We start from the raw sequence: 27,678 nt of genomic DNA, 5'->3' as shown, positions 1-27,678 counted from the left end.
ATTTATTTGGATTTATATTAGGTTAATTAATTACTTGGATTTACATGCTACATTACTCTAAGCATCTGCATACAGATAAATACAGGTACCATGAAATTCTGAAAATAGCACAATTAATTTGAAAGTGCATATTTAGTTACAAGTTTGACCATCTGCCTTTCACCAGGGACTGTCTTTTCATGTTCATTTGTACAGCGCTGCATAAGTCTAGTAGCGCTATAGAAATGTTTAATAGTAGTAGTAAATCTAAGCAGTTTATCAAATCTAAGCAGTTTACAATAATAATAAAAAATAAAGGCAAGTATACACAAACCATGGACAGTAAGAAAAACTAGATTATAATTAGTAAATATTATACATGGAAAGACAAAATAGCGACAAAGAGATAAGACAAAAATATAACACCAGGATCACTTTCCTGAATGCCAGGAGACAGAACCAATCAAGCCGCGCACAGAACATCAGAAGGCAAAACTAGTTTAAGAATAAGAGCCTCCCATTTTCAAGTACCCAGGTATTTTACCTAATTTCATACTCCTCTCCATCACAGGCTGGCTATCATGATTACAGTCCTTGACCAAGGATCATGCAAACATGGTGCATCCAGGAATATCATGCATTTGCTTGCAGCCACCTTAATACAAAGATAGCCACTTCCTTCTAAAGGGGCAGGCCAGCGTAGTCAAAATAAGGAGAGGGGGGATCCAAGATTGTACCCTAAGACATCACTGCTATCTCAATGCTTTTCTTTGCAAGCTGATATATTACTACTAGTACTTATCATTTTTATAGCGCTACTAGATGTATGCAGCGCTGTACACTTGAACATGAAGAGACAATCCCTGCTCGACAGAACTTACAATCTAATCAGGACAAACAGGAGAAATAAGGGATAAGAGAAATACTAAGATGCAAAGATTAAAACAGACATGGGCACTGAACAAGTGAATAAGGGTTAGGAGTTAAAAGCAGCATCAAAAAGGTGGGCTTTTAGCCTAGATTTGAAGACGGCCAGAGATGGAGCTTGACGTACTGGCTCAGGAAGTGTATTCCAGGCGTATGGTGCAGCAAGATAAAAAGAATGGAGTCTGGAGTTGGCATTGGAGGAGAAGGGTACAGATAAGAGAGACTTATCCAGTGAACGCAGTTCCCGGGGAGGAGTGTGGGGAGAGATAAGGGTGGAGAGGTACTGAGGAGCTGCAGAGTGAATGCACCTTGTATTTTTTTCATGGGTCATAAATGAAAGGCTAAGCAACAAATTGTGCCATTGTCATTATCCTTGTCCAGGTCAATGGACACCTTTTTGGTTCAGGCTGTAGTGATAGGGAGCAAGGAAGTTATAGACGGGTCCTATTGGGCCTGATGCAACATTCAGTCCACAGGACCAAGTTCTCCCAATGAGGCTTGAGCTAGTTACATCTACTGTGCCCATGATTCCAAAGGTCGCAGCTAAGGTAGTGTCACCCACCTCAAAGTGTGATGAGGAGGAAAAAACTAGGAAGAATTTTTTTTAAATCATTTTAATAGATTTTTTTTATTTTTGTGCTATTCAGCCCTGACCTAATATTTTTATATCTCCCTTTTTTATCATTGTGACGGAATAGTGGGTATTAAGCCTGCAAACTGTAATGAATATTTCTTGACGTGTATTCCTCTAGTTTGGCCAGCGGGTGGTGCATGTTTATGTTTAAAACTGTTACACAGAAATGACCGTTCCTTCTTTTTAGTTAGCCTGTAGGGATATAACCAGCTATTTTTGAAACTTGTTGTTCAGGGCTCTGATTGGCTCAGGAGTTCATTTCATTTGGATTGTACTGGCTTTTGCCCCCATTTCAGCCCGGGAGGAGAGAAGGAAAGCTCTTTGCTGAAGTCCTGTAAAACAGTTATATTTGATAACTGGTGAACAGCTATATATCCTGATCTCCCCAGCTAATTTCTAGAAAGTAAACAAATGTTTAGTTAGTGTTATAATTGATCCATATTTCAGTTACCTGTTATTGTTTGCTGATTGCACATTTTTTGTTCATTGTTCAAGATTTAAGGCAATAAACAATTATTTATTGCCTCTGCCTGTCTGGACTAATAAAGAATCCTGGTGGTTTGTGTGTTGGGTATATGAGTGCTTTCTGGGAACTGTGGGACCACTGGGAGTGTGGCTCCAGTAACCTAGAAATCACTGGGGATAAATTGAAAGCGGGAGACTAGCCCAGAGGTGGTTGGGACCCAGTCGGTGGGAAGCGAATGCTAGTATAGAGCACTAGCAGCAGGTGCAGGCGGACCTGAGCTGTGTTGGAGATAGACCCTCTAAGTGGCCATGGGGTAACCCCAGGAGGGTGGCCAGGCATTTTGTTTTAATCATTATTGTATATTTTGTAATTATATGATGCGTTATTTATTCTGCCTTATACAACTGGGATATTGTACACCACTATGACATTCTGGGCACGTGGCAGACTAACAAATGCATAAATAAATAAAATAAATTAAAGTTCCCCTCCTATACTATAGGTGTATACTCCTATAGCTTTGGTGAGACCTGATCATTTTGATTTTTACCAACTCTGGTTTTCAGGAAATTTAAAAAAAGGAAAAAAAAAAAAAAGGTTTAAGCCCCACCAATGTCACAAAATATTCTCATATCCAACCAAAGTTCTTATTTATTTATTCATGATTCGAACAGAGTATGAGTAGTGGTAATCCTATGTAAACCTTCAGTCTTACCTTCCCCTCCCAAAGATTTTGATAATAAAACGTATCACAACCATCATACAAAATCTGCCATATGGCACTTTGGGTGGATCCCTTCCTAAAGGTAAATAAAAGCCTTTAAAATTGCAGGTTAAAGTATGTGCTGGTGGTTCCTTGAGTTTGTGTGGCTATCAGACCTATTGTTTTGCCTCAACTGCAGCTTCTCTTTGCTGCCCCAGCCAACCCTGGATATGGAAAAGTACTGATACACACACTTTTTTAATGCTATTTTCTATAGGTTATGCTTGTGATAATGTCAGGAGTATTGTGCTTTCTGAAGGAGACAGGCAAAACTAACTGAATTAAAAGCATTCTTGCTGGAGTTCATGAATATATTTGGATTTTGGCCCATGCATTTTCAGCTGCAGTTCAAGGTGAGAAGGAAAGAAAAAAAATCAGGGTTGGCGTCTTACTATGTTTCAGCTAACAAAAGTTTGTGGAACTTATTGCCGGAGGATGTGGAAAAAGAAGTTAGCATAGCTGGGTTTAAAAAAGGTTGGCATAAGTTCTTAGAGGTCAATTCCATAAACTGTTATTAAGGTAGATCCAGGTATATTCACTGCTGATCCCTAAGATTGATAGCATGGAGGCTTACTACTTTTTGGGATTTGTCCAAGTACCTAGCTTGGCCACTGTTGGAAGAAGGATATTGGACTAGATCAGGAGTTCTCAACTCAGTCCTCTGGATATACCAAGCAAGCCTGGTTTTCAAGATACCCACAGTGAATATGCATATTATATATATATATATATATATATATATATATATATATATATATATATATATACAGTATATATATATATATATATATAAAATAAAGGGGATCTTTGGAGAACACACACTATTTCTTATTTGGTTCCAGGTTTTGGATGTTTCCCTATTTTTAGTCATTGCTTTGCTGCACGTTTTGCTTCATTTAATCTGCTAACAGTTCCATTCCTACCATTTAAACTGGATATAAACCATTTAATAGTATCCTAAACACTCACTTGAGATTTGTATATTTAATGACTGAGATTTGTGTATTTAATGGCTGTTAATAGACTTTTCCCCAACTGAGGCAGGATAAAGTGTGACTGACTTTGTTCAGAGTTTCCAAGAAGACTACCGATTTTATTTTAAGATACAGAGATATTTATAGATGTAGATATAATATGTGCTCTTGATTACTCTGGACAGAATCAGTCACACCATACGTGTTGTGTATTTTACTGATTTTGGTCTAGAGGTCTTCCATATTTCATGTAGGCTGATGACATACAAGTTATTTTTCCAATTACAATTTCTTTATGAATATCTGGCTTGAAAAAGTCTCAGCATGGAAGAAAAGCCATAGGCTTAAAAGTGAATATAGGTAAAACTGTGGTTTTATAGATTTGAGAATAACACTCATTCAATTCCAGTAAAAGGCTCTATCATTGAAGGTACTATTGAACTACTAATTAAGGTATCAATACAAAGTTTAGGGATGATCCATGATGCCTCTATCAACGGAGCTCTTAGTGTCAAAATCTACCTTTGGCAAATTATATCTACATTGCCAGGTCTGAGATTATTTCTCCTTGGATGATCTCCAAAAAGTAATCCAGGCATTAATATTGCCTTGCATCAATTACTGTTAAAATTATTTAGATCGTTCCAAGAAATTACTGTCTAAGTTGGAATTACTTCAAAAAACAGCAGCTAAAAATTATTTTTGTAAAAATATAATTTTCCAGTGTTCACCCTTTGCTGAAATCTCTTCACTGGTTGCCAATTGCACTAGAACTGATTTTAAACTTTTTTTGTCTTTCTTTTAAGCTATTACATGGTTTCAGCCCTCCTCATCTGCCATCTTACTTGTCAAATACGGCTTACCCTTCTCATTCAATTTACTCTTCCTCTTCTAGTATTAAGAAATACTAGTTGTAAATTATTTTCAAAAGCAGTTTCTTCAAAATGAAATTTGTTACCTATTGAACTACATGCAGAATATGATTTAGCAAATATAGGAAATGTATACAAACTTGGCTATTTAATAAGTTTCATATTTAAAACTGTTACGTTTTCTGACGTTTTTACGAGATTGTAATGGCAGCTCATTTATTTCTTTTAATCTTCTGTAAACTGCCTACAGCTCCTGGTACCAGAAGTATATAAATTAAAATGGTTACTTCCTAATGTTGTCTTACCATTTTTGTACCCACATGGTGACCATTACAGAGCTGCCTTAATAAAAACAAAATATTTATAAGTATTTCAAACATAAATCAAGTAATACTCTACTTGTACAGAATCAATGGCGAGGAAAGGAAACTATTCCACAACAAAGAAAAAAGAGAAACAATCATATCCCTCAAGTCAACTTCAAATTCACAATAAGAGGATCCAATAACATAAGTAGTCAAAGGAAATTAGTATTTAATGCAAAGAAAGAAAATGATGGATTGCCGCTGATCCTAAGGAGTAGCTAACTTAATAAGGACGCTTATTTCTCTTCTGATGGGGAACCAGCAACTCTTTTGCAGCTAAAAACATCATCAGGTGTGATGGATTTAAAAAAGAAATATTTAGAGACTGACATATTATAATACACTTACAGGAGAACTAAGTAAAATTAAGCTCCCAACTGAATAGCTGGTATGAACAACCAAAACTGTCTAAGTCGTTTCTGATTTTTCCTGGAAATATCAGAAAATACACTTTAGACCCCCTGAAAGCGTTAGCGCCAGGGCTTTTTTTGAAGGGGTATTTGGGGGTACTGAGTACCGGCACCTTTTCCATTGTCCACTAAAATTGACCCATGGCCCCCAAGTTTTAATGAAACAGCTCAGGCTCTACACACCAATTCTGCCTTGTCATAGATTCTGTGACTGGTTGCAGGGGGCTTGGCTATTGTGGGGGTGGGTCCCTCAGTGATCACCCCACCCCTGAAGGGTGGCCAGGCTTTTGAGTACCGGCACCTTTTTTGCTAGGAGAAATGCACTGGTTAGCTCTAATCTTAAAGCAATGTTTTAAAATCTTATCTCTGTCAAAACTGTTACCCAAAGTCATAACTAAAGTAGAACAATCGCAGAGTGTGTCTAGTCCATGAGTAGATTCTAAAGAATCAGAGGTAATATCTGTTCTAAGCTCACCTCTCCGCTTCTTAGACAGAAGATCGTCAACTATGTAATTCTATAGTATTTCCTCTTTGGTGAAATGAAACCCTTCCAAAAAGTATTGTTGAATCATGCCCTTTGGACAGATTCTTTTACCTTGGAATGTTTAAAAATCTCAAATTAACACTTCCCAGCCTTGTATCAATTCCCATGATATCTTTCATAATATTCTGGGTATCTTGCACCTGTTGTAAAGTTTGTTGTACCATACGCATCTTCTTCCATCTCAGGCTTTAGTCTCAAAGTATCAGATTCACATTGTCCCAATCATTTTCCTAATCCTACCATTTGGACATTAAGGTTTTGTACTGCTGGGAGTAACAAATCTGAGATAGCATGCCATACCATATCCAGAAACATTACTGCCGACTTACTTACGAGTGTTTCAGGCAAAGAAACATCCCTGACTTCTTAATTGTTCCGAAGATACTGGAAACTACTCCACCTTCAGAAAGATCACCTCCATTCTCCTCCAGACATGCTCCAATGCCATCTATCTTGACGACCTCACCTCCCAATGTGGAATAACATGTTCTCCATTTGCGCCTCATGGGCATGACTGCTCTGGGCAATGCTGACCCACTATCAGTGAGCTTATCCTGTGCGACTGGGGAGGAGGGGTCCTTTGTCCTGGGCTGAGGGATACTTCTGCTCTAAGGGAATGTTCCACATCTCCCTCTGGAAGAGACCTAGTGGGGCACTTCCAACCACACCTGCAACGCCAACACCCCCTTGGATCACAAAGTTGTTAATCCGGCCCCATCAAGGGTATAGAAAGAATGGCTAACCTGCTTGCCCTTCCACTTTGGAATTGTGGAAAAAATTCAGAGCATGAAAAGAGACACACCCCCGCCGGTCAGAAACTAACAGAGCTGCTTTTTAAAGTAGTGATTGGAAGAATTGGGAAAACAAGCAGACAGTTGTAATCTATTTCTTATTTGATTCTACATGAATCCAAATTTATACCAGTGATTTTGTCAGTGTTACAAACCAGCATTTTTTTTTTTTTTTTTAGTTAACTCATGCCTTTTTCAGTGATAGTTCAAGGTGAGTTTCATTCAGGTATAGTAACTATTTTCCTGTCCCTGGAGAACTTACAATCTAAGGCAGCAATTCTATAACAGGGCAGTGTTCACAAAACAACAAATTTTTCCATTGTATTTATGTTTCGTCTGTCATGAAGCCATTTTTCTGAAGTCGGTTTTATAGGTGAATCCCAATGATTATATGCTAAATCTTGCCAATACCAGAAGATAGTTAATTAAAAATAACACTATCTAATGATTTGATATGAACATCTTTTTTCTTACCTTTTGTTATGGAAAATTATGGGGCTCTTTTACTGAAGTGTGTTAAGTTCTAGGTTTAACACTCTATCACACAAGATTTGCATGAGGGGCAAGTCCCAAATTAACACAACATTAAAAGGAGTGTTCTCAATATTTTCACATTTGGTCTTGCATTCAAGTTGCCGTTAACTTGCTGGACCAACGCTCTGTTAATGAAGATGCACCTAGCACCTCTTATTTAGGAAGTGGTAAGTGCCTCTATATTAACAGCTGATTAGTCAGTTAGCACTCGGTAAGTCCAGCATGTTAACTGCAGGGAGCACTCCACGCCCATTCTCCACCCACACGCCATCCAGTAACACCTCCTAAACAAAACTTCCACTAACGCATGACTTAGTGTGCGCTAATGGAGTTTTTGCCGCAAAAGCAGATTAACAACACATCCTTGTATTAAGCTGTTACAGCATGTTAAACAATGCATTAACGAATAATGCAACTTAGTAGAAGAGCACCTATGGGTGCTGGGAAATGGAAAAAGGTCTCTGAAAAAAGTTGGAAATAATTCCATTTTGGAGTATTTAAGGAAGCAATGCAATAGTGGTTGCAGCCCTTGATCGTTGAAAGTCTCTCAGTGCCAAAAGTTTATTTGGAAATCATGTAAATGGTGCTATTATTCTGTTGCTACCTCTATGTGAAACCACTGGGAACAAAGTTTTCTGCAGTGTTGCACTTCTCCTGGAGTGGTAAACATTCTCGGCATCCTGTACTCACAATCTTAACGATATCTGGTCTTATCTGATATCTTCCAGCCCCAGAACCATCACACCAGAAACTTTTCTGCTTCCAATGGCAACAGCACACGTAGGGCCTGTACTGTGCAACCTCACTGCAGCAAGCACAGTCAGCCATTTACTGTAAAAGTCAACTATCATATACAGGATACACATTTACAGCAGCATAGAAAGATGATTAACCTTTTACCAACAGTGCACTAAGGCCCAACCCGAAATACCTACAGTGCATCATGCAAAACATCTTAGATGCCAAAACAGGCCACTCGGCACATCCTTGGCAACCAGCCACGACTTTGTCCTTACACAACTTTGTCCTTAGCACAGCACAGACCTTCACTTGCAGACAGCGTAGATAAGTACTTCAGTTACAGCCTGTAAAGACATATATAGCAAACCAAGAAGAGTGGAAAAAGCCAACCACAACGTCCAATCAAGCAATGCCGATAGATTGACCCAACACGGGCCGTGTTTCAACACACACACAGTCTTCATCAGGGGTTTCTTCCAGATCAGCGTTAAGTCTAGCCATGTTTAAAATGTGTCATAAACAGCATTATTTTTATGGCACATTGCTCCGCATTCTCCAGAAGCTGCAAACAAGACACATCTAGCTCCTATCTCAGAATGCATAGACACTACCAAAAGAAGCAGAACATAGCTATGTCAAAAGAGTGCATTATAGAGAAGCTGGTAATCTTCAGGTACTAAGAAAACGGAGACAAGCAGTGAAGTGAAGTGAAGTAAACTGTGGTTTAGGGCAGGAGGAGAATTCCAGGTTTATGGATCCACTGCAGCTCCCTGATACAAAATAAGTACCTGAATATATGTAAACCGCTTTGAATGTAGTTGCAAAAACCTCAGAAAGGCGGTATATGAAGTCCCATTTCCCTTCCCTACTGCTCCCAGTATGTCATGGCCTTCTGCAAAACTCCTAGCTTTCAAAGCTAGCCACCTATGAGCACAGGTCTAGAAAGCAGTTCTAGATCCCGAGAACCAGGAGAAACAATAGGAGTTCTGAGCAACAGATCAGAACCTGCTACCTTATGTCTTGACCTAGCCTGCTTCCCAGGTACACAGGAGACCCCACTGGTACTAATTCAAGGTCTCATGGCAAAGTGTGCAAGAGGCTGCATCATGCTGTTCTCTGCATATCAGAGGTACCTTCTGATCATACATTTTACGCATGACTTCTGCCAGTAAAATATTGCTCACACATCTGGAACACTGCCGCAGCATTAGCCACCTGCCCCTCATACGTTATGTTATGCTAGTCCACAAATACCTGAGAAGTTCTATACAGATTACACAATTCAAGGAAGAACTGGACAAATCAAAAATCCAGAAATTACTATCTTAATCCAACTCTTAGTATATATTTATTAAATAAACAAAAGTTTTCAAAGTCTTTCTAAATAGCTTATAAGTGAACAAATCTGAAAAGGCAGTGAATTCCAGACTGAGACTATTTGATATTTGAGTGACGAATCAAACAATTTGCACGTCTTAATCCGCCTTACTGGTGGAAAATATAACATATAATATGTATCTCTTTATACCTAATATACAAACTGTTTGCAAGCAACTATGGCTGCCCCTAGGCAATACAATTTCCAACACTCACACGATGTGGAGAAAAAAGACATCAGGTACTACAGCACCACCTCTTTGTCAAAGGACAAGCCTATTGTATAATGAGGGAACTGTATCAATCACGTGTCTTCAAAAAAAACTCCACATAATTAAACCATGTGCTATGCAAACATTTGTAAAGGAGACCTAAATACTAAAGTTTAAATTCCAAAGGCTTGGAAAAAGTACTTATCTTGGCTGAAGAATTATCCTGTTTTACAAATCCAGCCTCGCATCCATTGTACTCCACACGTGAATAAAGTCCCAACAGGGTAATCCTGTTTCGCTATGTTATAGCTGCTTCAGGGGAATAATCGTGTAAACAAAAAATCCAAGCTTCTAATGTCTCGCCGTCTCCACTTCTCTCTGGTTCAAAACATGGCGGACGGTCTCTTCGCTTTCACAATCCGGTTATATACTCAGCGTCTGACGTCACCCGTCCTTTGACAAAGAGGTGGTGCTGTAGTACCTGATGTCTTTTTTCTCCACATCGTGTGAGTGTTGGAAATTGTATTGCCTAGCCATAGTTGCTTGCAAACAGTTTGTTTATTAGGTAGAAAGAGATACATATTATTTGATAATACATTCTATCTATTCCGTTTGATTGAGGGAAAATATAACATCCAATTATGATTCCTATTAGCAGGGCCATTATGAAGAAATATAATCCAATCAGATAAATAGGGTGTAGCGTCACCATTCACGATTTTGAAAATAATAGTGCAAAGCTTAAATTGTGCTCTGCTCTCCACAGGGAGCCAAAGCAACTCAATTATGAAAAAAAGAAAAAGGAGTAACAGAATCAAATTTACGAGCTGTAAATATCAGCCATGCTGCTGTATTCTGTACGAGTTGCCCCCATTTAACCAAAGTTTTTGAGCATCCGACATAGATGACATTACAACAGTCTATCCTAGATAGAATCAAGGTTTGAACTAACTGCCTAAAGTTCACCAGGTAAAAATACTTATGAATTGCCCTCAGTTTCTTCAACATTTGAAAGGATCTTTTTTAAAACTACAGATTTCACATAAGTAAATGTCAAAGAGCCATCAACTTCCACCCTTAAAATCTTACAACTCGGGGGCCAATAATCAAAACTCCGGCGCTATTCTGAATACGCCATAAAAATACAGCTGGAACAGCGCAGAACATCATCCTAATGTTCAAAGCTAATGAGACGCAAATATAAACATGCTCATAGCTTTGAGCATTAGGGAGTTTGGCTGGAGGATTGTGCTTGGTGCATGCGCAAAAGAGTTCAGCGGTAAGCTCAGCTCCTGTGTGCATGCATCTGGTAAAACCCGAAGCACACATAGGCATCTGTTTTCTGCAGCCTAAATATAAGCATTTAAAAAAAAATTTTCTAGATACTTATATTTAGATGCAAGTAACAGATGCCAATGTGTGCTTTGGTTTTTTTTTTGTTTTTTTTTAAAGCATGGCCACTTTTAAATTTAAACGCAGGACAAGAACTCCGTGTGCTTCACGTTTGGGTCTGCTGTTTCTCACAGCCAGCACTCAAGAGCTTGCATGGGCTTCTTTCTGCTTCCAAAAGCAATCAGAACCAGTATATTTTGCAGAAAGAATCATGAGAAAAGCATGAGAATCATGGGAAATCCTCTCTTCCAACACCCCAACAGGCGTTATTTTTTACAGGTAAAGCATCTTTGTTTCAGGTACTCTTTTCTGATCATTGGGGAGGAATATAAAATGGCCTTATTTAAATGAGCTTGACTACATTTGCATGCTATCTGCGCTAAGGCCTGGCGCGCTTGTTTTTTTGCTGCACTACACCCCTCTGATCATTCTGCACTGGAAAATGCGGGTGCTAGGATGGTGTTAATGGCCTCTAGCGCCTGTGTTTACTTTTGATCATCAGCACTTCAGTGCTGTACAGAGCCTGCTGATTTGTATCAGCAGTTACTAAATAAGTCAATAAATCTTATTCATCTAGATCAGTGCTTCTCAATTCTCTCCTGGAGGCATATGTAACAAGCCTGGATTTAAGGATTACCACAAGGAATATTTAGGAAAGAAGTTTGCCTTTTTTTTTTTTTTTTTACATTTGCACCCGATGCACCTCCAACTCAATCATATTCATGAAAATAATCTTGAAAACTCAACTGGCTAGGTGTGCCTCTAAGAAAGGTGTGAGATACACTGGGTCTAGATAAACCTGAAACGATTTAGATCCACCACCAGCAGTTTCACAGGCCTCACAGGAACCTCTCTAGGATGCTGCCTACCTCTTTTGACTGATTAAGATGAGTCAAGACGACTGGGTAGAATTCTTGACAAAGGGAGCCTGTCTGTTTTCAGAGGATTGCGAAAGACCAGCATCTTTGTCTGCTGCCTGAGTTGGGTGGGTAATTTCCCTGTTGATTATCTGGGGGTGTGAAGAGAGGTGTGTACTGTACAGGGAATAGATCTTGTACAATAAATAGTGTGTGTCTAGAAAAATATAAGAGAAACTCCATTATCACCATACTGATATCATCTATGACATCTTCGCATGCAGGAGCCACCAATGGAATACCCCCTGCTCAGCATCAGTATGACTTCAAAAGAGGCAACTTTTCATTCAGACCTTACACATGCAACCTTCTAATGTATTATATCAATTTATGTTTGCCACTAACCCAGACTTTGCTACTGAGAAACATTTGCTTCCACAGCACTGTGCCTAAACTGCCTAGTCAGCCAGGTCCATGTAAAGGAATGTTTACCTCCAGGACTTCTTTTGGATGTTACTGGAATGCCTGGAGACTGCATAGAAGATGGGTCTCCAAGGCATGGTGGCCTCATAAGTCAGAAGTGGTGAGAATAGCGGGGTCTGGGAGTGTGTTTTGGTATGGTACGGTTATACTGTGCAATAGGGGGGGGGGGGGGGATAGCTACTTTTTGGCAGCTTGGCTCTGAGTGATGGGTTTTTATGCAGATACATAATTTGTTTTTATTGTATTTTTGTAAACAGCTTTGAGTAATCCTGTCAGATCAGGGAGGCGGCAGAGAAGTAAATTTTTTTTTAAAGTGTAAATCCCATTTGAAGTGCGGGACATGCAAAAATGTAGCTTGAAGACATACCAAAATATTTAGCTGTGAAGTACATATTTACATCCCAGAAGAGAAACATATCAATATGCAAAAGGGGGCAGTGTAATGAATGTGTCTCAGATACAGTGAACATATCAAATGATACTGAATTTTGTACCCATGTATAAAGCAACACTCGGAAACAGTGTGGCTTTTGTACAAACCAGAGTATCAGCACATTGACTACAAGAATCAAGAGAACAGCACACAATGAAATGAAAACCTTCCGAGCAAAAAGTTCAGATTTGCATGGAAACACAGGAACATGCAGAATCAACTACTTTTACCCTTTTCAGTCTGGCCAACCAATGGAAAGCCACAGAGTCAGCACCAGTTAAATGAGCCAACATCCTGGGAAAACCTCTCACACATCTGAAGAGAAAGCCAGCAAACTGATAAAAAAGTATTAGAAGAAATAAAGTCCACATATGCAAATTCGGTCAGTGGTGAGCCCAGATATTCAATTTCTGGTGACCAGCATTGAAGATCTGGCTTATTTTTGGCCGGTTTAAACTTAACCAGCCAAGCCAATATTCAGTGCTGGCCGGTTAAGTTTATAGTGGCGGAAGATAGGCCTGCTATTTGAACGCCAAACTTTGCCAGCGATGTGCTGAATATTCACAGATAGCTGGTTCAGTACCATTTAACTGGCCAATTAAATAGTGCTGAATATCGAAAGTCAGTTACCAGGGAACAGAAAGAATATAGGATGCAAAATGAACTGAACAGAGATAAAACCAAATTCTTAGTATTATCCAGCCCACACAACCCCACATCCTACCAAAAATTCACAATCAAACAACAAACACACCACATCGAAACACAACTTAAAATACTAGGAACCATTCTTGACAAACATCTAACACTGGATAAACAAATATCAGCAGTCCAAAATGCTTCAGAACACTATGGAAACTGTCCTTCAACGTGAAAGAAAGAAAGAAAATAAATAAATAGTGGCAGACCAATGCTTTATTTTGCTTTAGCAGTATTCCAGCTGCCAGGCTGGTTGCTTTGTGAAAGAGAAAGGGGATGGGATTTGATATACCACCTTTCAGTGGATACAATCTAAGTGGTTTACATATTATACACAGGTAATTTTTTCCTCCCCAGGAGTGTTAGACCACTGTACATAAAGAGATGCAACGTGTGGCTAATCACTCAAATCCTCCCCACTCCCCTTATATGGCTTCCCCCACCCTACAGCATTAGTGTTGAAATGCGCACCGCCCTATGAAGTCATGTACAACCATATTTTCAGAGGCGGATGCTCAGTGGCAAGTAGACTTGGTGGATCCATCAGCTCTGTCTTCTTTTAACTATAGCTATAAATACATACTGATGATCAATATCTTATCAAAATATGCTTGAGCCATATGTCTAAAAAAAAATGGTCGTGAAGAGGTTGAAGCCTTTGAAAAGATATTTATTTTAGGCCACAGGCCTAAAAAACAAAATACAAACCAAAAAGAGTTTTTAACTAAACCAAAAGAAATCTGCCATTTTGTGACCAACAATGATGTAAAAGCAGCTGTAGAGAGGTTTAACCGCACACTAAAGTCTAAAATATGGCGGTACTGCACGTTATGCAACACTTTTTGCTATGTAGATGTATTGCAGGCTATGCTGCGTAGTTCTAATCGGAGTTTTCATAGAACTATACAGGGTAGTCCTATTGATGTGATGCCTCTGAATTCTCTGCAGGTCTGGAAAATGATCTATAGAGAATGCAGAACTAGAAATGGCCGTGAAACATTTTGCAAAAGGAAATCATGTAAGACTGTCAAAAACAAAAGGTACTTTTCAAAAGGGGTACAAACAAGCATGGACAGATGAGATATTTATAATAGCAGATATGTTAAACAGGAGGCAGAAGTTTGTTTACAGGATACAGGATTACAAAGGGGATGCCGTGGAATGTTCTTTTTACCGCAAAGTATTATTAAAAATCAATCCTGACATTGACAGGGTCTACCGTATTGAAAAGGTTTTAGAAGTAAAAGGAAGGGATCAGAACAAAAAATGTCTAGTGAAATGGAGAGGCTGGTCCGAGAAATTTAACAGTTGGATGCTGGCCAGAGAAGTACAAGACATCTAAGGCTGCGCATAAGAACCAACATGGATGATGAGGGGGGTTCTACAGTACAGTACCTAACAACGCCTATGTGGAAATATTCCCACAAAACACCAGTTCTAATTTTACAGTACGTTTAGCAAGACCTCTGGATCACAAGGCCCTTGGGAAGTGGGTTTGGTGGAAATACAACACCTCCACATGCGGGACAACGTTACAAAAGACCAATTTTACATCTTCATGGTGTATGGCTTACCGAATGAAACATTTGTAGACAGAGAGGTTATTACTCGAGCATGGAAACTTTAACGGAAAGTATGAATCTTGACATCTCTGTTTGCTACAATAAGCAACGCCTGTTAATCTCTTATGTCCCCATCAGGCGTAGAACTGTAATGAGAAATATGGGCTCATTGGCGCTCATCCGAGCAGATGACGAATTAGCATTTATGTGGAAATACCACCTTTATTGGCCTTATTGGAAACCAATCCGCTTGACTTTTACATAGCTGACCACAGTGAAGATTATTTGATTTGAACAATGCGTTGTTGTATCTGACCTGTAAGATCATGAAAGAAGATGGAATGGACATTGCAGGGGTGGCCAAAGTGGCACTAGTAAATTATCCAATAGCATCCCTCTTCAGTCAGCTAGACTTCACGATCAGATACAGGCTCATCAGTCAGAGCAAAAACTACTACCCTTATAGAGCTGCTTCTCAATTATGGTGACAGACCCTTCAAAATGCAGTTTACAAACTGTTTTCTAAAGACTGAGACATGAGCCACGAGTTGACAGATCCTGGCGGTTGCAATGCCAGTTTCAATGAAAGGGCTCACTTTACAGCCAGTAGCCAGAAGGTAGAATTACTGGGTCATTTACACAGCGTCCTGTTTTTCCAATAAAAATTTCTAATCAACGGGGTAGATGTTAAGATAAAACTGACAAGAAGTAGATGCTTTCTATTTAATGAACAGGGATCCTGACAAACACTACAAGTACAGATCCTGTCCATATTGTTGTTTGTAAAGAGAGTAAAATTGGGGAGTAAAATTGGGTCATGTTGAAGCGCTGTTGAAATCCAATGTCAACTATGCCATTGATTGCATGGAGATGAGGAGCTTGAGTTACCAACCAGGATCTTCTCTAGCTTTGTCACATGTCGAGGTGGGGAGGGGCAGGGTACACATACAGTGAGGAGAAGCAGGGTACAGTGTGATGTTAACCAGCACCTTTTTTTAAAACAGCCAAATGTATGGGTCTAGAGTTTCTCTGTTTGTTTTGCGGGGCTATCTGCCACTGATCTTCAATGCCAGGCTCTGATCCTACATACAAAAAGGGAGGGGGTTTGGGAGAGACTGCAGACCAATTGCATGCTTGCTGAAAAGCTGAGAGGAGGGGAGGAGCCCATTTTAAAGAAGAGAAGCCAAAGTTGCAAACAGCAAAAGTCAGTGTGTATTGAAATCTTGATGGGTTAGACACCCCCTAAAGTTTCTTGTGTAAACTAACCTTAAAACGGCTTTGTGTCTCCTGCCTTGTGTTGTGAAACACACAGATCCTTTTGAAAGAAAGTTCTGAAGACTAAAATGCCTATTTTATTTTCTGTGAGAAAAAAGGCTAAGCTGCACACATTCCTCCATGGCTGTAGGAGGTGGTATTGGGGTAATTTGACATCACTTCCTACCACGTGACCCACATCCAAGATGGCTAGTAGTGAAAATATGAAATGATTTAGTGTGCCCAGTGGTAGCTGCCATTTTGGGAAAAGGAGTGTCACTTCCCATATCATTAAAATGGGTGGGATTTGGGTGCAGGGTTATGCTATAAGGAGTTGGGGTTTGAGGTAGGCAATGCAAATAAGGCGGGGCAAGGGGCATGCTATGCAAAAGGATGGGGCTATGACATCATATCCGGTGCCACCACTGAAGGGGGCAGAGTGTGGCCAGGCAGTGGGCATGGGTTGTGTGTGTCCTGATTGGCTGAGAATCCAGAAGTGGGGGGGTCACCTGTCAAAATCTGTTTGACAAATGCCGGTGAGATACACTACTACTAGGGCTGAGTTTCTAAATTTATGCTCTAAATCACTCAATCCCTAAATTTAAGGTCCTAAAATTGGGTTACAAAATGGGCAAATTTAGAGTGGTGAAAGGTTAGGAGCTTTTCAATACATTTCAACACTAGGCACTTTAATTGGGATGTCTGGAGCACCATTTTACACTCATTTTTATTGTATGTTAGCTTGGAGTTTGTTTGGTGTTTTTTTTTTTGGGAGGGGGGGTTAATTCAGTGGTATATTTACCAATGTGGATTGCCATTAAGATGTGTTGTTTTTACCACTAACTTGTGCTATTTTACCACAGGTCCCATTTTATGCAAGACTAAGACAGGTGTTAACAGTAAAATAACATGTCTTAACAGTAGTCCCATGTTAATAATTCCTCCCCCCCTTTTTTCCAGTTATTGATCTTACATGTCGTTTCCAGGGAGGATTCTACTCATTTTCTGTGTCAAGCTGTAATAAAATAAAAAGTCCTTCCTAAAGAAGTTATGTTTCAGATTTCTGCTCTATCTTATTAGGAGCATTATAGAGTAAGGTTGCTATAACGCAATTTAATATTATTCTAACCTACATAATTAATATAGCATATGCATCAACCAGCTGACAGTCATCTTTCCTCCTAGAAGAAATAACTTACTAAGGGGTCACACCTACTCATAGTTATTTACCACAGGACTATTTTGGGATAGATTCTACATATGGTGCCAAAAAAAAAAAATCGGCACAGAAAAAAGTGCTATTCTATAAGCCACACTTAAAGTTAGGTGCGGTTTATAGAATAGCACTTACGCCCAGGAATCGTGCCTCACTTTAGGCGCGGCCATTTGCACCAACTGAAAAGTGATACAAATGTACATGCCTGCCTACAGTAGGCACATATCCTCGTTATTCTATAACAACACACGTTAATTTTAGGAACACCTCCATTACGTCCATGACCCTCCCATTTCCACACTCCCTTTTTCAGATCGTGTGTAAATTTTGGGCACAGCTCCTGTGGCTAAATTTACACATGTGAATGCCAATTAAATCTAATTAGTGCCAATAACTGCTTGTTAAAAAGCCAATTGGTGCTAATTAGCTCATTATTTAATTAAATTACATGCGCAAATTGGGCATGTGCGCACAATTTTTGGGCAACTTTTATATAAGTGTTTTATACACAATCCTGGGCCCTGTGGAAAATAACACCAGTTAGCAGTTAGCACAGAACGTTGGAAAAGCCAAGAACAGTGAAAATGCCCCAAATTGCTAAGTCCTAAAATTGCAAAATTTGTGGTTTCATTTTGTCTGTGCTTCTCCTTTTTATTTTCTCTTGGAGGAAATGCCTGGTTTTAAGACTGAGAATCTTTATATTCTCAGATGATCAGTTAGATATTTATTTATTGGGATTTATTCACCGCCTTTATGAAGAGATTCACGAAAGGTGGTGTACAGTAGGTACAGTTTAACATCAAACTTACAATTTTGTTGACAGTATAACAATAGTAAAATGTACAAGTAAAAACAAATACAATGAAAGAGGAAAACTTGAAAACAGCAAATTGAAACCTAATAAGACGACCATGAAACAGGATCAAAAATATATACTTTTAAGAGCACTGAAATTCAAATAACAGAGATATAATACGATGTAAGCATAATAGTGATGGAATATCTAATAGCCACACAATTAGAACATTGAAATAACTTTGCTATGACACTAATGCTTTTCTACAATACAGCTTCACCGTATAACTGAGGGGGCCAAATGCAGATATATAGATGGGGACAAGATGTGTGGTACAGAGTTAGTTGGGATAAATAATTGGGTGGCTAAACTAAAGGCAAGTTCTTTGTACAGTTAATCAAGATATAAGGAATTGGTCTAAGTTACAGTGTATGTAGCAAGCTAGATAAAATACGATGGCTTTATATATCTATGGTATAAATGCTTCAGGAATAAAATATAATAAAGGGACTATAATGGTGCAAATGACCAGATGCTAAAGACAAACCTGTGCCAACAGAGTAGGCAGTTACAAAAGGGACTGACTGGGTGGCCCACATGGCCCCTATCTACTGAGATCTTCTGTGCTTCTACTGTATGTATTTAAAACACATGAATCCATTCCCATCTTTAGATATGCAGGGAAATAACTATAAACTTGTTATTCCATAAACGTGAATGTTTGCTTTTGTACAAAAGTGTGATTGTTTAACAACAAATACTACATGTGAAGACTCAAGGATTGGGGTTTTATTTCTGCACATGTGAACTTCTAAATATACAACACAAAAAAATTGTTTTTACTTCAAAAAGGCAGGTGCCAGACTGGTTTTCCATTGGTCTGTAACCCATATTTGTTTTCTGCTTCCCAAGGGAACATTCATCCAATCAAGCTGCACCCATGAACCATAGATTTGATGTATAAGAAAGCACAAGATATATCAGTTACTATTGAATCAACTCCTTGCATATACTGTGCAGTCCTCGGGTAGTCTGGTATCAGAATTCAACATTTCACATCTAAATATCAATGTAATTCCCATTAAACCATATACTGCCAAAAATAAATCTGCCACAAGAAGATATTTATAACAGAAGCCCAGTTTTTGCCATCTATTAAAATTAATTAGCCACTCACACAATGGTCAATGATATATCCTACACCGTTTCATGATTGTCAAAAATGGAATGATAGAAGTGTTTTTTCATTGTGTCTGCTATAATGTGCACCCTATTCCTAGAGAGAGCTCACTATTCTTAAAACAGGATACACTATTTGATTAGTATGTGCTATTTAAGAATAGTCCACAATAATAATAAAGGAGCCCTTTTTCTAAAGTACAGCAAGTTTTGCATGTACTGCAACTTAAATGAAGGAGACATGCCTAACATCTGCCCTGATTTAATATACAGGCAGACACTTACCACACAGGCCCGAATTCTATACCTTGGCAGGTAGCGCAAGTATGGAATACCAGCCCTGGTGCCCAAAGTTTAAAAGAAGAATAAGATCCATGGTGGCAGTCCCCCCCCCCCCCATTCCCCTACCACTTCAACACCTACCCCCTGGACAGGAACCCTCTAAGCAGAAACCCCCACCCCCCTTAAGAACCCTCCCCAGAGCACAACCCCCATCCCCAGCATCACCTGACTCTCCAGACACTCACCTAGGTGTTTTTCCTGGTTTATATAACCTCCCTGTATGGCTCCAGGTTTCAAAATTACCATCCTGATCCGTACTTGTAATCTTGCAATACTACCACTAGGGGCTCATCCTGCCATTTAAGGAGCGATTGCTTGAAGTGGCATTTTAATTTCAGCCATGATGTTGGCAGTCATGATAGCTAATATGCACGGGACCAACCCCTGAGTGCTGTCACATCCAGCCACTCCCTGTCACCACTCCTTTGCCATCTATAACCGGCCACTATTTGCTTTAAGCGGTTATGTGGGTCTTTTACCTTGCTGGCTGTTTTAACATATGATAGCCATTACTGCGGGTCCATGCTACCACATGGCAAAACCTGTACTAGCTGCTTAATGCAGTAAAAAGGTCCCACAGAATACCCAAAACTAGGGTTGCCAACTTTTTGCCAACGAAAAACCCAACACCTGCCCTGCCCATCCCTTGTCCCGCCCTAATGGTCATGCCCCAAGTCCCTTGCCATGCATACTGTTGTGCCCATCTTCCACCCCTCTACAAGCAACTGTCCACACTAGAGTTGCCATCTCCAAAGAAAAAACTGTCACATGTACATACGTTCTATCATTATTTCACAAACTTTACATAATAGAAACAGAGCGGCTAGTTGAACACAAGAGCATGATTACTAAACAGAAAGTTACATTACCGCTTGTAGCACATTGTGTTCAATACAATCATGATTTTGACTCTTTGCAATGTCTTATTTTACAATGGATAGCCCCGTTGAAGAGAGGAAGATAGATGCAAGAAATTACTCCAGCAAGAGCAAAAATGGATTTTCCAGTTGAACACCTTGGAACCTCATGGTCTTAATTCACGAATAGAGTAGAGTCACTTTTTTTTTTAGTATATATTATGTTTGTTTTTCATTTTCGCATCAGTTTGTCTGTTCTCTGTTGCCGACTGGACAAAGGAACTGGAGGCGTCTGATGTCATGGTATAAGGAGAGGAGACATTTTCCAGGCTGTTGTGAGAGACAAATGATAGCATGATGAGTGCACTGAAAGAAAGTATGTATGCGTACTCTTATGCTTATGTTTTGATTCAAATATGAAGTTTTGAGCCTTTGGGGGGGGGTTGCAGTCCTTGTTGATATAACTCTGAAGCAACATAGTGAAACGCTGTCCACCGTTGGTTATGAGTGTGGGACCTGGTTCACTACAACACAATAGATGCAGCTGGCTCAACAGTGGACTGTGACTTGTCTGAAGCTGTGAAAGATAAATGCAATTGCTATTTTTGTGATTTGAACACGGATTCCTATTACTTTTGCAACTTATAGATCATTACTCAAAAGGTTTTTTTCTGTCTGTGATGAAAGTTTCAGTTCCGAATGTTTGATGTAACCTGGAGCTCTTTTGAGGCTTTTTCCTTCCTTTTTTGGAGTGTATTTACTTCCTGTTTGTTTATTGAGGGAGACGATTTTGTTTTATTGATTGTATTGCAATATCCTATGCTGCTCATCGACGTTGGCACAAATGGTACTGCTAGGTATCCCAATGGACATATCAAAAGTGACTTAATGGTTCTGGTATAGAGGGTGAAGCAGTTAGGTGCACAGGCAGTGTTCTCGTTGATCCTTCCTGTTGATAGTAAAGGCCAAATGTTGGAAGCTCGCATCCTGGAGCTGAATGTATGGCTGTGCGGATGGTGTCAGAAGGAAGGAAAGAACATGAGTACTTCGGTTTCCTAGACCATGGGATGATTTTCCAAGAGTTACTAAGAACATGGTGTCCATCTATCAAAGAAATGACAAAGTGTCTTCCATTACAGACTGGCTAATATACTAAAGAGGGCTTTAAATTAAATTAACTGAGGATCAGTGAAAAAAGTCCCAACGTCATTAATAACTCTTAGGAATATAAGGCATCAAATACCTTTATAGAAATTAGAAAAAAAGGTTAATATCTGTAGAGATTTGTATACCAATGCCCATAGTCTGGGAAACAAATGTCTAGATCTAGAGGCTGTAATGGTAGAAGCAAACTTGGATTTAGTGGTAGTCATGGAGACGTGGGTCAGGGAGAATCATGACTGTACCCAGCTATAATCAATTCAGGAAGGACAAGGTAGGAAAAAAGGGTGGAGGGGTGGCATTATATGTTAAGAATAATATTAAAGTGATGGCACTGCAGGACATATGGGTTAAGGAAAAAGCACTATGGGTTAATCTGGAAAGAGGGAATGAAAAATATATTTACATTGGTATGATATATAGGCCTCCTTCACAGTCAGACGAAATGGACAGATTTCATTGAAGACATTAACATAAGAACATAAAAGTAGCCATACTGGGTCAGACCAGCCCAGTATCCTGTTTTCCAAACAATGGCCAAGTCATGTCACAACTACCTGGCAGAAACCCAAGTTGCTATGAAAGGGGACATACTAACAGGTAATTTTAGTATGCCAGATGTTGATTGGGGCATCCCTGCTGCAGGGGATCTTGGATTCGCTACAGGAAGAATTATTCCGGCAATTGGTAATGGAACCCACACGGGATGGAGCTATTCTGGACCTGGTGCTTACAAACAAGGAGAGTATTTCTGATATTACAGTGGGTGGCCATTTGGCATCTAATGCTCCTGAATGGTGTGGTTCAAAATTAAGACACGGGAGGAGAGGGCTTATTCAAGATTGAAGGTTCTAGACTTCAAAAGAACTAACTTTGTCAAGATGAGGGACTCAAGAAGGAGTTAATTGGATGGGAACAGCTGAAGGAAGTAGAACAGCAGTGGGCAAAACTGAAAGGAGCTATTTTAAAAGCAACAAATCTTTATGTTAGAAAAGTACATAAGAGGCAAAGAAGACTGCTTTGGTTCTCAAATGTAGCAGCTGAAAAGCTGAAAGGAAAAAAAGGTTAGCCTTCATAAATTGCAGACATTGTAGAAAGAGGAAGGCAGGCAAAAATACCTGATAAAGCTAAACTGCTTAACAATAATTTCTGTTCTGTGTTCATGCATGAATGGCAGGGGATAGAACTGCAAAACAACAAATGCTAGAATGGATGTGTAGTAGACTAGGACTGATTCTCAGAAGACTATGTTTGTGAGGAGCTACAGTGGTGGAAATAAGTATTTGATCCCTTGCTGATTTTGTAAGTTTGCCCACTGACAAAGACATGAGCAGCCCATAATTGAAGGGTAGGTTATTGGTAACAGTGAGAGATAGCACATCACAAATTAAATCCGGAAAATCACATTGTGGAAAGTATATGAATTTATTTGCATTCTGCAGAGGGAAATAAGTATTTAATCCCTCTGGCAAACAAGACCTAATACTTGGTGGCAAAACCCTTGTTGGCAAGCACAGCGGTCAGACGTCTTCTGTAGTTGATGATGAGGTTTGCACACATGTCAGGAGGAATTTTGGTCCACTCCTCTTTGCAGATCATCTCTAAATCATTAAGAGTTCTAGGCTGTCGCTTGGCAACTCGCAGCTTCAGCTCCCTCCATAAGTTTTCAATGGGATTAAGGTCTGGTGACTGGCTAGGCCACTCCATGACCCTAATGTGCTTCTTCCTGAGCCACTCCTTTGTTGCCTTGGCTGTATGTTTTGGGTCATTGTCGTGCTGGAAGACCCAGCCACGACCCATTTTTAAGGCCCTGGCGGAGGGAAGGAGGTTGTCACTCAGAATTGTACGGTACATGGCCCCATCCATTCTCCCATTGATGCGGTGAAGTAGTCCTGTGCCCTTAGCAGAGAAACACCCCCAAAACATAACATTTCCACCTCCATGCTTGACAGTGGGGACGGTGTTCTTTGGGTCATAGGCAGCATTTCTCTTCCTCCAAACACGGCGAGTTGAGTTCATGCCAAAGAGCTCAATTTTTGTCTCATCTGACCACAGCACCTTCTCCCAATCACTCTCGGCATCATCCAGGTGTTCACTGGCAAACTTCAGACGGGCCGTCACATGTGCCTTCCGGAGCAGGGGACCTTGCGGGCACTGCAGGATTGCAATCCGTTATGTCGTAATGTGTTACCAATGGTTTTCGTGGTGACAGTGGTCCCAGCTGCCTTGAGATCATTGACAAGTTCCCCCCTTGTAGTTGTAGGCTGATTTCTAACCTTCCTCATGATCAAGGATACCCCACGAGGTGAGATTTTGCGTGGAGCCCCAGATCTTTGTCGATTGACAGTCATTTTGTACTTCTTCCATTTTCTTACTATGGCACCAACAGTTGTCTCCTTCTCGCCCAGCGTCTTACTGATGGTTTTGTAGCCCATTCCAGCCTTGTGCAGGTGTATGATCTTGTCCCTGACATCCTTAGACAGCTCCTTGCTCTTGGCCATTTTGTAGAGGTTAGAGTCTGACTGATTCACTGAGTCTGTGGACAGGTGTCTTTCATACAGGTGACCATTGCCGACAGCTGTCTGTCATGCAGGTAACGAGTTGATTTGGAGCATCTACCTGGTCTGTAGGGGCCAGATCTCTTACTGGTTGGTGGGGGATCAAATACTTATTTCCCTCTGCAGAATGCAAATAAATTCATATACTTTCCACAATGTGATTTCCGGATTTAATTTGTGATGTGCTATCTCTCACTGTTACCAATAACCTACCCTTCAATTATGGGCTGCTCATGTCTTTGTCAGTGGGCAAACTTACAAAATCAGCAAGGGATCAAATACTTATTTCCACCACTGTAGCTAACCTAAAAATAGAAAAAGGGATGGGGCCTGATGGGATACATCTGAGGGTACTCAAGGAACTCAGAAATTCTGGCAGCTCTTTTGTTTGACCTTTTCAATGCTTCTTTAGAGTCTGGAGTGGTCCCAGAGGACTAGAGAAAGGCAAATGTGGTCCCTCTGCACAAAAGCGGAAGTTAGAGGGAGGTTGGGAACTACATGATTGTTAGTGTGACTTCAGTGGTGAGTAAACTAAGGGAAACGCTTCCAAAGCGGAGGATTGTGAGGTTTCTAGAATCAAATGGACTGCAGGATTCGAGGCAGCATGGTTTTACTAGAGGCAGGTCTTGTCAGACAAAGCTGATTGATTTCTTTGACTGGGTGACCAAACAGTTGGATATGGGAGGGGTGCTAGATGAGGTGTACTTGGATTTTAGCAAAGCCTTTGACCCAGTCCCACATGGTGACTGATAAATTAACTGAGTGCCCTCAGTATGGACCTTAAAGTGACTGACTGGGTTAAAAAGTGGTTAAGTGGAAGGAGAAAGAGTGTAGTGGTAAATGGAGTTCACTCCAAGGAAAAGGATGTTATCAGTGGTGTGCTGCAGGGATCTGTCCTTGTACAGGCTCTTAACATCTTTGTGAGTGATATTATGGAAGGACAGTCTGGTAAGGTTTGTCTTTCTGTAGATGATACCACTCTGTAATAGGGTAGACACCCAAGTGTGTCTGGATAGCATGAGGAGAGGTCTAGCAAAGCTCAAAAAATGGTCCAGAAATTGGCAACTAAGATTTAATGCTAAGAAATTCAGGATCATGCACTTGGGCTGCAAAAATCCAAAGGGAACAGTATAGTATAGGAGGGGAAGTACTTTTGTAAAAAAAAAAAAAAAACTGCGAGACTTGGGGGTGATCGCATTTGATGATCTTAAGGTGGCCAAAACAGTAGAAAAAGTGATGGTGAAAGCCAGAAGGATGCTAGGGTACATAGGGAAGGAGAGGAATGACCAGCAGGGGGAAAAAAAAAAAAAAAAGATGATAACGCCCTTATGTAAGTCTCTGGTGAGGTCCCATTTAGAATACTGTGTAAAATTCTGAAGACTGCTCCTTCAAAAAGATATAAACAGAATAGAGTCAGTCCAGAGGGCAGCAACAAAACTGATCTGTGGTCTCTGTCAAAGTGTATGGGGACAGACTTATAGACCTCAATATGTATATTCTGAAAAAAAGGCAGAAGAGAGGGGATAAGATAGAGATACTTAAATATTTCCATGGCATTAATGTACAGAATGTGAGCCTTTTTCAAATGAAAGAAAACTCCAGAATGAGAGGGCATGAAGTGAAGAGATTACAGGCTCAGGAGTAATTTCAGGAAATACTTTTTTACGAAAAAAAAGTGGTGGATGCAAGGGACTTGCCCCAGTGGAGGAGGTGGAGACAAAGACTGTATCTGAATTCAAGAAAGTATGGGACAGGCACATGGGATCTCTTAAGGAGATAGTGGATGCTGTGGATGTGCAGGCTAGATGGGCCATTTGGCCTTTATGTGCCATCATGTTTCTATAGCTATCGGATATCACTTCAGAATTCAAAAGGATGTATACACAGCTCAATGAAAAGATAGAGGCAGCTTCTTTTTTCACCTCCTCCTACTTACAGTCTTAGGGCCACTGACTTTCCAAAGCTATCAACCAATTTTATCCAGGCTGAATTTTCGTAGCTGTGATTTGTTCTATATTTAGGAAGATGACTTTAAGCCTTTAAGGATTCCCCCCCCCCCCCCCCCACACACACACCTGTCACACATACTCTTTAAACCTTCATGTAACAAATCTTCCTCTCCCGAAGCTCAGTTTTAATCTTTCCACATCCACACTTAATCAAATTTTACACTTTTATTTATTTTTTTTAATTTCTCAACTTTCACGCATTTTTATTCAGAGCACTCAACAAACAGCCCTGCATCTCTTAACAGCCTCAAGGACTCTAAACTGGAAACAAAAGTATTGCCATGATTATAGTTTGGTTACCATGGTGTTTCCAGTGTCACACCAATCAGGCATCAAAGGTCAGCTTGGGATACCACCTGCATTCCAAACCGACTAATGGAATGTTGAATGCTTCTAAGCTGTTTAAAGATCCTAAGGCCTGTCCCCAATGGAAAATAAACCACCCCATTCCTGCAGTATATGTGCCCATCCCTACATAGCCCAGATATTCTCAGAAGCTTTTCCATAATCTATGGGTTCCAGCGGCCTCCCTGTTCCCAAGAGCCCACACAACACTGTCACACTTCCACACTCTATTAAACAATTTAAAACCAATCCTTCCCCTCAAAACCACTCAGAATGAAACATATTCTCACCTCACTTACTGATATATTCTACTCCACTCCACTTCCTTTAGTACACCTCCCAGAGCCCCAAATCTTAATATGAGTACTATACCTTTCAGATTCCACTTTCGTCATCCCAAAAGTCTCTATTTGGTCTTTACTGGTCCGTCTCCCCTTACCCTCTGGTGTCAATTTTTTGGGGTAAAAGATTAACTTTTAATAACTGGGCATGGCCCCTTTAAATTTAAACTCAGACTTGACAGCACTGCTCCTAGTCACCTTCCCATATCCCTCCCTTGCCACCACAGCTTCTTCCCAGCATTTTTTATTTAATACTACTCCCAGCTGCTGAAAGTGCAGCTCCTTCAAGGATCTGCAGCCTAGTGCCTCTGCAGGATCATTCCTATCAGCCCTTCACAGCTATCAGGGCTGCGGTTCATTTCCTCCCAGTAGGCCCCAACAGGTTGCAGCCTGCCATATTCAGGCCTGCAGCCTACAATCCCTCAGCCTGCCAAGTGTTTGCCTCTGCCTGCTCCTCACCAGTGCACTCTCAATTGGGGCTGCAAGCCATGATCCCTACAGACTCCGATTTTGTTTTTTTAATTTATTGTTTTTAGAGGAGGGGTTGTTGTTTTTTGTTTGTTTGGTTGGTTGGTTTTTTTTTTTAGTTCTGCCTTGAATCTGCC

At 40.2% G+C, this 27,678-nt stretch overlaps 1 protein-coding gene and 1 long non-coding RNA gene across 2 annotated transcripts in view; one reads left to right on the top strand and one right to left on the bottom strand.

The window, feature by feature from the left end:
- The window catches only part of TNFAIP8 (TNF alpha induced protein 8), a 256,368-nt gene that overhangs the window by 176,341 nt on the left and 52,349 nt on the right, over positions 1 to 27,678 (bottom strand). The window lies entirely within an intron of this gene.
- Positions 1,611 to 22,726, top strand: LOC115463216. Its single transcript, XR_003941016.1, has 3 exons — positions 1,611 to 1,726; positions 15,046 to 15,053; positions 22,716 to 22,726. It is a non-coding gene; the product is annotated as an uncharacterized LOC115463216 (long non-coding RNA).

The sequence above is a fragment of the Microcaecilia unicolor genome, chromosome 2 (genome assembly GCF_901765095.1).
Source record: "Microcaecilia unicolor chromosome 2, aMicUni1.1, whole genome shotgun sequence".
Taxonomy (NCBI): Eukaryota; Metazoa; Chordata; class Amphibia; order Gymnophiona; family Siphonopidae; genus Microcaecilia; species Microcaecilia unicolor.
The sequence above is the reverse complement of the archived record's forward strand: the minus strand, read 5'-3'. Positions and strand labels throughout refer to the sequence as shown.